We start from the raw sequence: 13,522 nt of genomic DNA, 5'->3' as shown, positions 1-13,522 counted from the left end.
GGCGCAGGAGGAGAACGACCCGGGTGGCGGCGGTGGTGACCCGGGCCTCGGGGGCCCAGCACGGGCGCCGCGAGCTGGAGGTGAGAGAGGGCACGGCGGATGCGTGGCAGCTCCCTATTGGCGTGGGGCGGCGGCGTGGTTCGTCCGGCGGACGACGGACATGTCCGGCCGGCGGCGGAGCAGATTTTTAGGGTTTAGGGGGAGAGGAGACCCGGGATTTCGGAAGGGGATCTATTTATAGAGGTAGAGGGAGCTAGGAAGCTCCAAATGAGGTGCGGTTTTCGGCCACGCGATCGTGATCGAACGCTCTAGATGATGGAGGGGTTTTTGGTGGGTTTTGGGCCACTTTGGAAGGGTGTTGGGCTGCAACACACACGAGGCCTTTTCGGTCCCTCGGTTAACCGTTGGAGTATCAAACGAAGTCCAAATGGCATGAAACTTGACAGGCGGTCTACCAGTAGTAAACCAAGGCCGCATGACAAGTCTCGGTCCAATCCGAAAGCGTTTGACACACACACACACGAAAAGAGGTAGAAAGGATCATCGGAGGACATAGGAGCGCCGAAATGCAAAACGAACAACGGGGAAAATGCTTGAATGCATTAGACGAACACGTATGCAAATGAAATGCACATGATGACATGATATGAGATGCATGACAAAGACAACACACACGGAGACAAAAACCCGACAACGATGAAATAAAATAACTTAGTGCCGGAAACGGCAAGAGTTGGAGTACATATAAGGTAAATTACATTCGTGGTGTTACAAGTATCCAAAATGCTCCAAGGCTATGTGTTGGTATGTTATCCGGTGTTGCGTGTATTTTGCATGGCCCATTGAGCCATCCTTCCAGAATGGTTTCGCGCCTCATACTGGGCTTATATTTCTTTACTATTGGACCGGGCGTGTTGCATGGGTGCGCCCTTTTCGTCTGAATGAGGGATTGAGTGGGGACCGATGGTTCCCAACGGGCTGCCTGAGTTTTCCAGGCGCTTTCCATTGCGCTGTACTTCTGTACGATAGTTGCCAAGTGAGCGAACTGTAGTATGCGACGGCGGTTGAGGGCATTGAGGATTCCTTCATCCATGCAATTGTTGTGGAACGCTGAGATCGCTTCCTCGTCGCGGGAATCTTTAATCTTGTCTTTGACAAGAAGGAATCTGGCCTAGAAGTGGTGGACCGTTTCCTGAGACTATTGTTGTATGCTCATGAGAGCACTTATATTTGGGTGGGTGGGTGGTTTTAAATCTGAACCCTGACCCAATTTTGGATCCGGAGTCTAAAAGACTTCCGAACTTAAGAGATCGGGCTCCAAGATATCCCTTGATTTCTTAGGCCCGTCGTTCGATTCTATGTTCGGAGGGCAGGATGCACCTCCTCGTAGGTGGGTGTCTGACTCTTCGAAGCCGGAGATCCAGACATAGTCCATCTTTAGTATGGAGGAAGAGTTATCTTCTCGCTCCTCGACTATCGTTATCTGGCGGGTGATCGATGGCGATTTTATTTCTCTTTGATCGGGTTTAAGCCCAATTCGATCGTAGTCTGTGGCGACCCCCAGGGTGGCGATGCAATCTAGGAGCTCGTTTGAAGACGAAAGCTCCGCTGGATCCATCTGCTTGGAGTGTTCGGAGTCGATATGAAGGGGATTTTCAATGACCCGGGAGGTCATCGTCGGCTTAACAACCAAACGGGCGGTCATGGTAAAGCCGCCCAGCCGGAGGGTTTGGCCTGGGGCCAGTGCTCCTCCGACGGTGATATTGTCCTTGAGAACAAGGCGAGCCATCGATCCTGTCATCGACGTCATAGTGTAACTCTCAATGAAAGCACCAATGTCGGTGTCAAAACCGGTGGATCTCGGGTAGGGGGTCCTGAACTGTGCGTCTAGGATCGATGGTAACAGGAGACGGGGGACACAATGTTTTACCCAGGTTCGGGCCCTCTCTATGGATGTAATACCCTACGTCCTACATGATTGATCTTGATGAATATGAGTATTACAAGAGTTGATCTACCACGAGATCCTAATGGCTAAACCCTAAGAGTCTAACCTGGCTATGATTATTCGGGGGTATCTACGGACCTAGCCCTCCGGTTTATATAAGCACAGGAGGGATCTAGGGTTACACAAGGTCGGTTACAGAGATAGGAATCTACTTATTTGATCGCCAAGCTTGCCTTCCACGCCAAGGAGAGTCCCATCCGGACACGGGTGCAGTCTTCGGTCTTCGTATCTTCACCGCCCATCAGTCCGACCCATGGCTAACAGGCCGTACGCCCGAGGACCCCTTAGTCCAGGACTCCCTTAGGCACCGCACACGGCTAAGAGATCAACTTGTGTGTCTATGGGGTGCCCCCTCCCTCGTATATAAATGAGTGGAGGAGGGGAGGGCCGGCCTCCTATGGCGTGCCCGAAGGGGGGATTCCTACTCCTAGTAGGAGTAGGTTTCCCCCCTTCCCTAGTCGGAGTAGAAGAAGAAGGAAGAGGGAGAGGAACAGAAGGAAAGGGGGCTGACCCCCCTTCAAATTCGGATTGGGCTCGGGGGGCGCCTCCCACTTGGCCGCCTCCTCCTCTCTCCCACCATGGCCCATTAAGGCCCATTAACTCCCCGGGGGGTTCCGGTAACCCCCCGGTACTCCGGAAAATGCCCGAACCTATCTGAAACCTTTTCGGTGTTCAAACATAGCCTTCCAATATATCAATCTTTATGTCTCAACCATTTTGAGACTCCTCGTCATGTCCATGATCACATCCGGGACTCCGAACTTTCTTCAGTACATCAAATCACATAACTCATAATACATATCATTATCGAACATTAAGCGTGTAGACCCTACGGGTTCGAGAACTATGTAGACATGACCGAGACTCATCTCCGGTCAATAACCAATAGCGGAACCTGGATGCTCATATTGGTTCCTACATATTCTACGGAGATCTTCATTGGTCAAACCCATAACAACATACATTTGTTCCCTTTGTCATCGGTATGTTACTTGTTCGAGATTCGATCGTCGGTATCATCATACCTAGTTCAATCTCATTACCAGTAAGTCTCTTTACTCGTTCCGTAATGCAACATCTCACAACTAACTCACTAATCACATTTCTAGCAAGGCTTATAGTGATGTGCATTACCAAGAGGGCCCAGAGATACCTCTCCGACAATTGGAGTGACAAATCCTAATCTCGATCTATGCCAACTCAACAAACACCATCGGGGACACCTGTAGAGCATCTTTATAATCACCCAGTTACATTGTGACGTTTGATAGCACACTAAGTGTTCCTCCGGTATTCAGGAGTTGCATAATCTCATAGTCATAGGAACATGTATAACTTATGGAGAAAGCAATAGCAATAAACTAAATGATCATAGTGCTAAGCTAACAGATGCGTCAAGTCAATCACATCATTCTCTAATGATGTGATCTCGTTCATCAAATGACAACTCGTGTCTATGGCTAGGAAACTTAAGCATCTTTGATTAACGAGCTAGTCAAGTAGAGGCATACTAGTGACGCTCTATTTGTCTATGTATTCACACATGTACTAAGTTTCCGGTTAATACAATTCTAGCATGAATAATAAACATTTATCATGATATAAGAAAATATAAATAATAACTTTATTATTGCCTCTAGGGCATATTTCCTTCAGTCTCCCACTTGCACTAGAGTCAATAATCTAGTTCACATTGTCATGTGATATCACACCAATAGTTCACATATTTATGTGATTAGTTCACATCTTCATGTGACTAATATCCAAAGGGTTTTTGGAGTCAATAATCTAGTACACATCGCTATGTGATTAACACACAAAGAGTGATCACGTTTTGCTTGTGAGAGAAGTTTAGTCTACGGGTCTGCAACATTCAGATCCGTATGTATTTTGCAAATTTCTATGTCTACAATACTTTGCATGGAGATACTCTAGCTAATTGCTCCCACTTTCCATATGTATCTAGATCAAGACTTAGAGTCATCTAGATCGGTGTAAAAAGCTTGCATCGACGTAACTCTTTACGACGAACTCTTTTATCACCTCCATAACCTCAAAATATTTCCTTAGTCCTTTTCAGGTATTTCAGGATATTCTTGACCGCTGTCCAGTGATCCACTCCTGGATTACTTTGGTACCTCCCTACTAAACTAATAGCAAGGCACAGGTCAGGTCTGGTACACAGCATTGCATACATGATTGAACCTATGGCTGAAGCATAGGGAATGACTTTCATTTTCTCTCTATCTTCTGCAATGGTCGGGCATTGAGTCTGACTCAACTTCACACCTTGTAACACAGGCAAGAACACTTTCTTTGCTTGATCCATTTTGAACTTCTTCAAAACTTTATCAAGGTATGTGCCTTGTGAAAGTACAATTAAGCGTCTTGATCTATCTCTATAGATCTTGATGCCCAATATATAAGCAGCTTCACCGAGGTCTTTCATTGAAAAATTCTTATTCAAGTATCCTTTTATGCTATTCAGAAATTCAGTATCATTTCCAATCAACAATATGTCATCCACATATAATATCAGAAATGCTACAAAGCACCCACTCACTTTCTTATAAATACATGCTTCTCCAAAAGTCTATATAAAACCATATGCTTTGATCAACTCATCAAAGCGTATATTCCAACTCCGAGATGCTTGCATTAGTCCATAGATGGATTGCTGGAGCTTGAACAGTTTGTCAGCATCTTTAGGATTGACAAAACCTTCTGGCTGCATCATATACAACTCTTCCTTAATAAATCCATTAAGGAATGTAGTTTTGATATACATTTGCCAGATTTCATAAAATGCGTCAACTGCTAACATGATTCAGACAGACTTCTAATCATCGATACGAGTGAGAAAATCTCATCATAGTCAACACCTTGAACTTGCCGAAAACCTTTTGCGACAATTTGAGCTTTGTAGATAGTAACACTACTATCAACTTCCGTCTTCATCTTGAAGATCCATTTATTCTGAATGGCTCACCCATCATCGGGCAAGTCAATCAAAGTCCATACTTTGTTCTCATACATGGATCCCATCTCAGATTTCATGGCCTTAAGCCATTTCGCGGAATCTGGGCTCATCATTGCTTCCTCATAGTTCGTAGGTTCATCATGGTCTAGTAACATGACTTCCAGAACAGGATTACTGTACCACTCTGGTGCGAAACATACTCTGGTTGACCTACAAGGTTCGGTAGTAACTTGATCTGAAGTTTCATGATCATCATCATTAACTTCCTCACTAATTGGTGTAGGCATCACTGGAACTGATTTTTGTGATGAACTACTTTCCAATTCGGGAGAAGGTACAAATACCTCATAAAGTTCTACTTTCCTCCCACTCACTTCTTTCGAGAGAAACTCCTTCTCTAGAAAGGATCCACTCTTAGCAACAAAGATGTTGCCTTCTGATCTATGATAGAAGGTGTACCCAACAATTTCTTTTGGGTATCCTATGAAGACGTACTTCTCCAATTTGGGTTTGAGTTTATCAGGCCGAAACTTTTTCACATAAGCATCACAACCCCAAACTTTAAGAAACGACAGCTTAGGTTTCTTTAAACCACATTTCATATGGTGTCATCTCAACAGATTTTAGATGGTGCCCTATTTAACGTGAATGCAACTATCTCTAATGGATAACCCCAAAACAATAGTGGTAAATCGGTAAGAGACATCATAGATCGCACCATATCTAATAAAGTACGGTTACGACGTTCGGACACACCATTACGCTGTGGTGTTCTAGGTGGCGTGAGTTGCGAAACTATTTGACATTGTTTCAACTGAATGCCAAACTCGTAACTCAAATATTTCGCCTCCACGATCAGATTGTAGAAACTTTTTTTCTTGTTACGATGATTCTCCACTTCACTCTGAATTCTTTGAACTTTTCAAATGTTTCAGACTTGTGTTTCATTAAATAGATATACTCATATCTGCTCAAATAATCTGTGAAGGTCAGAAAATAACGATAGCTGCCGCAAGCCTCAACACTCTTTGGATCGCATACATCAGTATGTATTATTTCCAGTAAGTCAATGGCTCGCTCCATTGTTCCGGAGAATGGAGTCTTAGTCATTTTGCCCATGAGGCATGGTTCGCAAGCATCGAACGATTCATAATCAAGTGATTCCAAAAGTCCATCCACATGGAATTTCTTCATGCGCTTTACACCAATATGACTTAAACGACAATGCCACAAGTATGTTGCACTATAATTATCAACTTTTAATCTTTTGGCATCAATATTATGTGTATCACTACGATCGAGATTCAATAAACCATTTATTAAGTGTATGACCATAGAAGGTTTTATTCATGTAAACATAACAACAATTATTCTTTGACTTAAATGAATAACCGTATTGCAAAAAAACATGATCCAATCATATTCATGCTCAACGCAAACACCAAATAACATTTATTTTATGTTCAACACTAATCCCGAAGGTAAAAGGAGTGTGCGATGGTGATCTTATCAACCTTGGAATTAATTCCGTACACATCGCCACCTTGTCCTTAACTAGTCTCTGTTCATTTTGCAACTCCTATTTCGAGTTACTAATCATAGCAACTGAACCAGTATCAAATACCTAGGGGTTACTATGAACACTAGTAAACTACACATCAGTAACATTTATATCATATATACGTTTGTTCACTTTGCCATCCTTCTTATCCGTCAAGTATTTGGGGCAGTTCCGCTTCCTAGTGACCATTTCCTTTGCAGTAGAAGCACTCAGTTTTAGGCTTGGGTCTAGCTTTGGGCTTCTTCATGGGAGTGGCAACATGCTTGCCATTCTTCTTGAAGTTCCCTTTCTTTCCCTTGCCCTTTTACTTGAAACTAGTGGTCTTGTCAACCGTCAACACTTTATGCTTTTCTTTATTTCTACCTTCACCGATTTCAGCATCGCGTAGAGCTTGGGAATCGTTTTCGTCATCCCTTGCATATTATAGTTCATCACGAAGTTCCAGTAACTTGGTGATAGTGACCAGAGAATTCCGTCAATCACTATCTTATTTGGAAGATTAACTCCCACTTGATTCAAGTGATTGTAGTACCCACAATCTGAGCACATGCTCACTAGCTGAGCTATTCTCCTCCATCTTGTAGGCAAAGTACTTGTCAGAGGTCTCATACTTCTAGATATGGGCATGAGTTTGAAATACCAATTTCAACTCTTGGAACATCTCATATGCTCTGTGGCGTTCAAAACATTTTTGAAGTCCCGGGTCTAAGCCGTAAAGCATGGTGCACTAAACTATCAAGTAGTCATCATACCGAGCTTTGTCAAACGTTCGTAACGTCTGCATCTGCTCCTGCCATAGGTTTGTCACCTAGCGGTGCTTCAAGGACATATTTCTTCTGTGCAGCAACGAGGATAATCCTCAGATCACGGATCCAGTCTGCATCATCATCTTTCAACTTATTTTTCTCTAGGAACATATCAAAAATAAAATAGACGGGGAGCTACATTGCAAGCTATTGATCTACAACATAGATATGCAAATACTATTAGGACTAAGTTCATGATAAATTAAAGTTCAATTAATCATATTACTTAAGAACTCCCACTTAGATAGACATCCCCCTAATCATCTAAGTGATCACGTGATCCATATCAACTAAACCATGTCCGATCATCACGTGAGATGGAGTAGTTTTCAATGGTGAACATCACTATGTTGATCATATCTACTATATGATTCACGCTCGACCTTTCGGTATCAGTGTTCCGAGGCCATATATGCATATGCTAGGCTCGTCAAGTTTAACCCGAGTATTCTGCGTGTGCAAAACTGGCTTGCACCCATTGTATGTGAACGTAGAGCTTATCACACTTGATCATCACGTGGTGTCTCGGCACGACGAACTGTCGCAACGGTGCATGCTCAGGGAGAACACTTATACCTTCAAATTTAGTGAGAGGTCATTGTCGGTGTCAAAACCGGCAGATCTCGGGTAGGGGGTCCCGAACTGTGTGTCTAAGGCTGATGGTAACAGGAGGCAGGGGACACGATGTTTTACCCAGGTTCGGGCCCTCTTGATAGAGGTAAAACCCTACATCATGCTTGATTGTTCTTGATGATATGAGTATTACAAGAGTAGATCTACCACGAGATCAGAGAGGCTAAACCCTAGAAGCTAGCCTATGGTATGATTGTATGTTGTCCTACAGACTAAAACCCTCCGGTTTATATAGGCACCGGAGGAGGCTAGGGTTACACAAGGTCGGTTACAAAGGAGGAGATATCCATATCCGTATTGCCTAGCTTGCAGTCCACGCCAAGTAGAGTCCCATCCGGACACGGGACGAAGTCTTCAATCTTGTATCCTCATAGTCCAACAATACGGCCAAAGGATATAGTCCGGCTGTCCGGAGACCCCCTAATCCAGGACTCCCTCAGTAGCCCCTGAACCAGGCTTCAATGACGATGAGTCCAGCACGCAGTGTTGTCTTCGGCATTGCAAGGCGGGTTCCTCCTCCGAATACACCATGGAAGAGTTTGAATGCAAGGATAGTGTCCGACCCTGTAAAATAAGTTTCACACACCACCGTAGAGAGAATAATATTTCCACAAATCTAATATGCTGACATGTTTTGACAGCATGAGATCACGCCACGGCCCGATCATTATTTGAACAGTTTTTCTTTAACCAGCCCCGCACATAATGCGAGGCGGTTTCTTGACACGTCTTGTCAAAGCAGAGATCGTGTTCCCCTCATCACGGGATTCTCATCAATACGAACATGGGTAACCCAACCGTGCCTATTGGTATGACTCCTAGCTCTTAGGTAAGTCTCAAACGGCCACGAGGGGGACGCCTGATATTCACCCTCTTTATAAAGGGACAGGGCCTTTTCTTTTCCCCTCCCGCACTCAATCGAATCCTTCCCCCGCCTCGAGTTCTAACACCCAAAGCTTAGGTCAGGCGCTTTGGACCTTCAATCATTTCTGGATCCAGCCTTCAAGGCTGGTGGATGCCTTCCTCCGTCATAGAGGAGGACATCAAGAAGTTGAGGGAGGCCAGATATATGACCGCCGAAATTTCGCATAGGCTTCCTGCCCGAGGGCAGGTCGTCCCTACTCCCAAACCCAACGAGAGCGTCGTGTTCGTTTCCCACTTCCTCCGAGGACTAGGCCTCACTCTGGATCCCTTTGTCAGGGTCTTATGTTCTATTACGGGCTAGATTTTCATGATCTAGCCCCGGATTCCCTTCTTCACATCTCGTCATTTATCGTTGTATGTGAGGCCTTCCTCCGCATTACCCCTCACTTTGGCCTGTGGCTCAAGACCTTCAATTTGAAGCTGAAGATGGTCGAGGGGTAGTAAGCAGTGTTCAGAGGTGCTTTAATAAGCAAAATTGCTGACGCTCCATGGCCAAAGGGTTCCTTTCCAGAGGTGTCCAGATTGTGGCAGCGGGAGTGGTTCTACATCATAGCTCCCCGAAGTGCCAAATGGGTAGCTTCCCCCGCCTTTCGCTCGGGCCCCCCACCACAACTGATGTCATGGATCAGCAGGGGGCTGAGCTGGGGTCCAGCCAAGGACGTGCCAATACTGCAGAGTCGTATCCGAGATCTCTTCGAGGGAGATTTCAGTCTGGTTATGGTAATGCAAGTTATGCTAGTTCGTCGAGTCCAGCCTTGCAAATGCCGACCCCTCCGTATGTGGGAATTCAACCCAGAAGGACCGCGTGCTATTCAGCATTTCCTCGGCATGACGCACGAGGAGATGTACAAATCATTCTTCGGACCCCAAATAGAGTGTCCGGACACCATCGAGGACGTGGGCCTAAGCTGCAACTGCCCTGCTGCCCAAGTAAGTAATCCCATGGCCAAACACACTGTCCTTTTACCTATAATGACATCATTTTGAGGAATCTCTCTTTGACCAGGACTGGATAACAAAGGCGAAGCTGATCCGGTGTTCGGCCCCCCTTCCTGAGGGGTTGGACAATCCGGTACTGGAAAAGATGCTCGAGCCAGCACCTTGTCTAGTGCCCTCAAAGGAAGATGAAGGGGGGAATAAAGAGGGCGAAAGCAGGCCTCCATCGCTATCTATTCCAATCGAGGGAATGAGCTCCTCCGTGAGGGAGGATAACCAAGGGAAGAATCTGACACTCTTCCTCCCCGGGGAAGGAAGATGACTACCTCTGAAGATCCGGAAACTAAGGTTTCCAAACGGGAGAAGAAATCTCCGCCAGAGGGTCCTGCCTCGGAGGGTATTATTGCCGCACAGTGTCCGCGCAGGGATCTGCCCTCTACCGAGCTGTAAGTAATCAAAAAGTACTTACTAGTGAAGATATCCTACCTTGCTTCCGAAGACAATAACCGATGCTTGTAAATTGTAGTCCAGATCGCAGCCGTTCTCGATAGAGTTCATCTTTGGGGGATCTTCTTTCGGAGATGATGGAGAGCGAAATGCCTCCCCCGGACTCCCCAACTCAAGAAGCGGGCGACCTTGAAGTGTCGTCGCGAAGGGTATCTCCAGATCCACTAGGGCCAGAGAATAACCCTTTGGCTGCCTGACATTCCCAGTATCTGGCTCCTGAGGGGAGTGACAACAAGGGTCCATACAGGGTGCAGTCGGATGCGCTGAAGGATCTTCTGGGGCAAGCTGTCGTCTCGAAAGAGCATCGTACGCTAATGGGTAAGGTGATTGAAAGGATTTCATCCGCTGAAAGCAGTTTGTATGAAGCTTTTATGAGTCTGCTGAAAGGCTTCGAGGTACGTGAAACAATATATGCCTTTAACAGTACCGCATACATTAGGTATGCCCATGGAGATAGTAGCCCCTGAGACTCTGGTTGTCATCGAGAACGGCGGCAAACAGAGGATCATAGTCCCAGGTAATAACCAGACCGCCTTTATGTGCAGGTGGTTGAAGCTCCGGTGGCTAGCCGGACTGATGGGTTTGCCGAACTAAAGCGACAGTTGGATGCGGCAGATGCCGACATCGTGCTTGTCAACAAGCGGCTTGACGAGGCACAGGGTGAGTGATTTTTCTAGTGATCATCACATAGTAAGAGCAGCATGATGCCAGTATCTTTAGTATGTTGTGACTGCAGATGGAGCTGCCACCATGGAGGCCCTTCGGGCGGAGCTTGCCCGAGCCAAGGATCAAGCAAGGAGTAGCAATGCGGCCACTTTAAAGGCGGTCGAAGAGTTAAGGGCCGAACAGGCCGTGCATTGCGAGAGCAAGGGAAAAAATAGTCAAGATGGCTGTAGAATTAAAAGATGCTGCTGACCGTTACCGGCTTCTTGAAGAAGAAGACCGGGCGAAAGCGACGGACCTGGAGAAGGCCCGGGTGGCTGCCAAGGAAACCCGTTCCAAAATTAGAGCGACGAAGGAGGAGCTGAATCAAGCTGCAGATATCGTGTCTGGAAAGCCCTTCTTGTTGCGGACTAAGTTCAGAGATCCGAAGTATGCTCCTCTGGACCGGCTATGGAGTTCTGCGGACGAGTACATGGATTTGGCTGCAAGTGCTGCTGATGCAGCCGAGTACTTCAAGGATCAGAAAGGTCCCGAAGTGGAGAAGCTGTTCTGGTCACAGTTTCACGCTCCAGTCCGTCCGCTGCTGCTGAATGAGCGATTGACCGGTTGGGCCGAGCTCCATAGGTTGTCCGGACTTGCCATGAGGTTCGTTGTGGATCACCTGTGGCCGGGAGGGCCAAGGCCGAGTAGCTACTTTAACTTAGTGCAACAATTCCTTGAAGCTGTGCCACGCATCGATGCTGTAAAGAGATCAGCGTGTATAGAAGGTGCGCGGATGGCCCTTGCCTGTGTCAAAACATACTGGGCGGAGATGGAGGCCACCACTGTTGCAGCATAGGGTTCGGCCATAGGCCGAGTGGCTGCCGAGCACTACTTTGAAGAAGTCCTTGAAGGCGCTTGCTCGATAGAGGTTCAGTGCTTGAAGAATATTATTTTCCAGTGACATGTAGTCTACAAACAATGTTTTTCTGAATTAATCAAGGCTGTATTTATACTTTTGCCTGAAAGTACTATGATGCCTCCTGTGCGGCCGTTTATGTATATATGTATATAACCTGAAAGTTTGCAGTCGTCGGCTTCCGCCCCCATGCATATAATGCGGGGGTGTTCGCAAAAGATGCATATCCACACTTGATCCAACGTCTTGGTCCGTTAAGGAGGTGATAGCGTAGCGAACAAGGCAATCAGACTATATTGCTTTAACACTTTCACTTAGCCATAGGAGTTCGATAGTGGGGCTACTATATAGCCCCTGGTACTTCTTCGCTCGTCCGAATACGGTGCACGTACGTACATGACCGGGAAACCACCCTTTGTTAATGCAGAGGAATCCCGAAGATTCTGATTAGTCATCGAGTGGTTGACCAGTCTCTTGCTATATCATGATAGTCAGTTTTCGGCTTTCTCTACTGAGGTGCTCATCCGGACGAACCAGGGCACAATCATAGTAGTTCTCCCAGTGCTACCTTAGCCGATATAACGGAACGTAAGGTACCAAACGTGGGAGCCGGGCAAACCCAACATTTGACCAAAGACATGATTCGGAGCTGATGCATATAGGGCCAAACTCGCAATGCCGAACACTCCCTAAGGTGTTTGGTCTTTACAACATATATCGGGCTAAACAATGCCCTTTATAAGAAACCCCATGTGTCCAGGTACGTGCAAAATCTTGGCGTGGCCACATGCCAATAACGCCGACATCCTTCTCGGTTGTGTGGAGTACCCGGAGGATGTGAGCAACAAGAGAGAGTAAAAAAGGTTTACTCAGGGCCTTAATCTAAAAAGAAACCTTTTGGCAGATCCCTACTGCACGTCTGTGCCTGTGTCTCCGTTGTGCCGTGTCTTGGACGGGTGTAGTAGGATTGTAACCTGTAAAAAGGAAAGAACTTAGATGAAAGTTGTCGTGCCAAAAAGAAGAATGAGTTATCAGAATTCCAGAGAAGCCTAGTTGAGCCGGGCTGGCCCTGATTACATGCGGGAAGCCCATGGTATCGCTTTATGAGGGTTTGAAAACCAATCTTATACATGTATGATGGAACGCCGGACTCGTCTAACCATGTCCGTGGTCTTGACGACCTGCCATTTTTCTGGTTGGTGAGGCCGTCTAGTGTGTGGCTGTTAGAGCCACCACATCCTCTTCCATACATGAAGAACGGTTGGTATTTCCGCTAACTGTAATGACACCTCGTGGACCGGGAATCTTGAGCTTGAGAAAAGCATAACGCGGTATTGCGTTAAAACGAGCGAAAGCCTCCCTTCCGAGTAGTGCTTGAAGATCACTTCGGAATAGAGCGATGTGAAAACGTTTCACTTCGGAAGTTATCGGGAGAACCGAATACCACCTCTAGTAGTAGAGAGCCCGTACAGTGGGCCTCTTGGCCTGGTATTACTCCCTTGAAGGTAGTATTACTGTGGCTTATTTGTGTCGGGTCTATCCCCATTTTGCAGACTGTGTCTTGATATATCAGATTGAGATCACTGCCGCCGTCCATGAGGACCCT

This window comes from Triticum aestivum, chromosome 5A (assembly GCF_018294505.1).
Source record: "Triticum aestivum cultivar Chinese Spring chromosome 5A, IWGSC CS RefSeq v2.1, whole genome shotgun sequence".
NCBI lineage: Eukaryota > Viridiplantae > Streptophyta > Magnoliopsida > Poales > Poaceae > Triticum > Triticum aestivum.
Note: the sequence above shows the minus strand (reverse complement) of the source record.